Below are 4,552 nucleotides of genomic sequence, written 5' to 3' on the forward strand. Positions count from 1 at the left end.
CATATCCCATTAATTTTAAAGGGTGAGGGGGGGTTGGGGGGAGGATGGCGATGACAGACCAATTGCGCACCTTCCCGCCACCATCGTCGCTACCGACGACCTCGACCTCGAGCCGAGCGGGGCCGAAGGCCCGACGGGCTCCCGGAAATTTCGGAAAGGCGATATACCTTTAATTCCCAGTTGGCCGTAACTTTCTCGATGACGTCAAATTAGTGAAAAATCAAAGTTTCTTTGTCGCCGTATAGCTCGAGAACGGGTCGACGGGTGCGGGCGAGAGTAGGCTCGTCGGACGGAGGACGCGGAGACGAAGGCTTACCGCGCGAAAAATTCGCGAAAATTCGCGGAAATTTTTTTACGTGTGCATCGGTAACGTGCGTCGACCTCGGCGGAGGATAACTTACCGACCACCACCGGCAGTGGTCGGTAACGGCTCGGGGGGTATAAGCTGCCGCGTTAAAAATGAAACCCGAATTTCGGCTCTTCCACGGTTCAGGGCTGAAAAGGGCCCGAAAGAAAATAACTGATTCAAACGTTCGAATTTAACGCCAACTTCGCGACGCTGACATCGCATCGGCGGCGAGTGCCGCCACAGTCGCCGCGTTTACTCTCCCTTGATAGTTGAGCGAATGGACTTGTAACTTCGAGGTTACAAATCCGACTCTACGTTTAGGTTTACATTTTCCATTAATTTTAAAGCGTGAGGGGGGGTTGGGGGGGAGGATGACGATGACAGACCAATTGCGCACCTCCCCGACACCATCGTCGCTACCGACGGCCTCGACCTCGAGCCGAGCGGGGCCGAAGGCCCGACGGGCTCCCGGAAATTTCGGAAAGGCGATATACCTTTAATTCCCAGTTGGACGTAACTTTCTCGATGACGTCAAATTAGTGAAAAATCAAAGTTTCTTTGTCGCCGTATAGCTCGAGAACGGGTCGACGGGTGCGGGCGAGAGTAGGCTCGTCGGACGGAGGACGCGGAGACGAAGGCTAACCGCACGAAAAATTCGCGAAAATTCGCGGAAAATTTTTTACGTGTGCATCGGTAACGCGCGTCGTTCTCGGCGGAGGATAACTTACCGACCACCACCGGCAGTGGTCGGTAACGCTCGGGGGGTATAAGCTGCCGCGTTTAAAATGAAACCCGAATTTCGGCGCTTCCACGGTTCAGGGCTGAAAAGGGCCCGAAAGAAAATAACTGATCCAAACGTTCGAATTTAACGCCAACTTCGCGACGCTGACTTCGCATCGATAGCGAGTGCCGCCACAGTCGCCGCGTTTACTCTCCCTTGATAGTTGAGCGAATGGACTTGTAACTTCGAGGTTACAAATCCGACTCTACGTTTAGGTTTACATTTTCCATTAATTTTAGAGGGTGAGGGGGGGTTGGGGGGAGGATGGCGATGACAGACCAATTGCGCACCTCCCCGCCACCATCGTCGCTACCGACGGCCTCGACCTCGAGCCGAGCGGGGCCGAAGGCCCGACGGGCTCCCGGAAATTTCGGAAAGGCGATATACCTTTAATTCCCAGTTGGCCGTAACTTTCTCGATGACGTCAAATTAGTGAGAAATCAAAGTTTCTTTGTCGCCGTATAGCTCGAGAACGGGTCGACGGGTGCGGGCGAGAGTAGGCTCGTCGGACGGAGGACGCGGAGACGAAGGCTTACCGCGCGAAAAATTCGCGGAAATTTTTTTACGTGTGCATCGGTAACGCGCGTCGACCTCGGCGGAGGATAACTTACCGACCACCACCGGCAGTGGTCGGTAACGCTCGAGGGGTATAAGCTGCCGCGTTAAAAATGAAACCTGAATTTCGGCGCTTCCACGGTTCAGGGCTGAAAAGGGCCCGAAAGAAAATAACTGATCCAAACGTTCGAATTTAACGCCAATTTCACGACGCTGACTTCGCATCGATGGCGAGTGCCGCCACAGTCGCCGCGTTTACTCTCCCTTGATAGTTGAGCGAATGGACTTGTAACTTCGAGGTTACGAATCCGACTCTACGTTTAGGTTTACATTTTCCATTAATTTTAAAGGGTGAGGAAGGGTTGGGGGGGGGATGGCGATGACAGACCAATTGCGCACCTCCCGGCCACCATCGTCGCTACCGACGACCTCGACCTCGAGCCGAGCGGGGCCGAAGGCCCGACGGGCTCCCGGAAATTTCGGAAAGGCGATATACCTTTAATTCCCAGTTGGCCGTAACTTTCTCGATGACGTCAAATTAGTGAAAAATCAAAGTTTCTTTGTCGCCGTATAGCTCGAGAACGGGTCGACGGGTGCGGGCGAGAGTAGGCTCGTCGGACGGAGGACGCGGAGACGAAGGCTTACCGCGCGAAAAATTCGCGAAAATTCGCGGAAAATTTTTTACGTGTGCATCGGTAACGCGCGTCGACCTCGGCGGAGGATAACTTACCGACCACCACCGGCAGTGGTCGGTAACGCTCGGGGGGTATAAGCTGCCGCGTTAAAAATGAAACCTGAATTTCGGCGCTTCCACGGTTCAGGGCTGAAAAGGGCCCGAAAGAAAATAACTGATCCAAACGTTCGAATTTAACGCCAATTTCGCGACGCTGACTTCGCATCGATGGCGAGTGCCGCCACAGTCGCCGCGTTTACTCTCCCTTGATAGTTGAGCGAATGGACTTGTAACTTCGAGGTTACGAATCCGACTCTACGTTTAGTTTTACATTTTCCATTAATTTTAAAGGGTGAGGAAGGGTTGGAGGGGGATGGCGATGACAGACCAATTGCGCACCTCCCGGCCACCATCGTCGCTACCGACGACCTCGACCTCGAGCCGAGCGGGGCCGAAGGCCCGACGGGCTCCCGGAAATTTCGGAAAGGCGATATACCTTTAATTCCTAGTTGGCCGTAACTTTCTCGATGACGTCAAATTAGTGAAAAATCAAAGTTTCTTTGTCGCCGTATAGCTCGAGAACGGGTCGACGGGTGCGGGCGAGAGTAGGCTCGTCGGACGGAGGACGCGGAGACGAAGGCTAACCGCACGAAAAATTCGCGAAAATTCGCGGAAAATTTTTTACGTGTGCATCGGTAACGCGCGTCTACCTCGGCGGAGGATAACTTACCGACCACCACCGGCAGTGGTCGGTAACGGCTCGGGGGGTATAAGCTGCCGCGTTAAAAATGAAACCCGAATTTCGGCGCTTCCACGGTTCAGGGCTGAAAAGGGCCCGAAAGAAAATAACTGATCCAAACGTTCGAATTTAACGCCAACTTCGCGACGCTGACATCGCATCGGCGGCGAGTGCCGCCACAATTGCCGCGTTTACTCTCCCTTCATAGTTGAGCGAATGGACTTGTAACTGCGAGGTTACGAATCCGACTCTACGTTTAGGTTTACATTTTCCATTAATTTTAAAGGGTGAGGGGTGGTTGGGGGGGAGGATGGCGATGACAGACCAATTGCGCACCTACCCGCCACCATCGTCGCTACCGACGACCTCGACCTCGAGCCGAGCGGGGCCGAAGGCCCGACGGGCTCCCGGAAATTTCAGAAAGGCGATATACCTTTAATTCCCAGTTGGCCGTAACTTTCTCGATGACGTCAAATTAGTGAAAAATCAAAGTTTCTTTGTCGCCGTATAGCTCGAGAACGGGTCGACGGGTGCGGGCGAGAGTAGGCTCGTCGGACGGAGGACGCGGAGACGAAGGCTTACCGCGCGAAAAATTCGCGGAAAATTTTTTACGTGTGCATCGGTAACGCGCGTCGACCTCGGCGGAGGATAACTTACCGACCACCACCGGCAGTGGTCGGTAACGGCTCGGGGGGTATAAGCTGCCGCGTTAAAAATGAAACCCGAATTTCGGCGCTTCCACGGTTCAGGGCTGAAAAGGGCCCGACAGAAAATAACTGATTCAAACGTTCGAATTTAACGCCAACTTCGCAACGCTGACATCGCATCGGCGGCGAGTGCCGCCACAGTCGCCGCGTTTACTCTCCCTTGATAGTTGAGCGAATGGACTTGTAACTTCGAGGTTACAAATCCGACTCTACGTTTAGGTTTACATTTTCCATTAATTTTAAAGGGTGAGGGGGGGTTGGGGGGAGGATGGCGATGACAGACCAATTGCGCACCTCCCCGCCACCATCGTCGCTACCGACGACCTCGACCTCGAGCCGAGCGGGGCCGAAGGCCCGACGGGCTCCCGGAAATTTCGGAAAGGCGATATACCTTTAATTCCCAGTTGGCCGTAACTTTCTCGATGACGTCAAATTAGTGAAAAATCAATGTTTCTTTGTCGCCGTATAGCTCGAGAACGGGTCGACGGGTGCGGGCGAGAGTAGGCTCGTCGGACGGAGGTCGCGGAGACGAAGGCTTACCGCGCGAAAAATTCGCGGAAATTCGCGGAAAATTTTTTACGTGTGCATCGGTAACGCGCGTCGACCTCGGCGGAGGATAACTTACCGACTACCACCGGCAGTGGTCGGTAACGGCTCGGGGGGATTAAGCTGCCGCGTTAAAAATGAAACCCGAATTTCGGCGCTTCCACGGTTCCGGGCTGAAAAGGGCCCGAAAGAAAATAACTGA

This window comes from Lasioglossum baleicum, unplaced genomic scaffold, assembly GCF_051020765.1.
Source record: "Lasioglossum baleicum unplaced genomic scaffold, iyLasBale1 scaffold0077, whole genome shotgun sequence".
In the NCBI taxonomy this organism is placed as follows: domain Eukaryota; kingdom Metazoa; phylum Arthropoda; class Insecta; order Hymenoptera; family Halictidae; genus Lasioglossum; species Lasioglossum baleicum.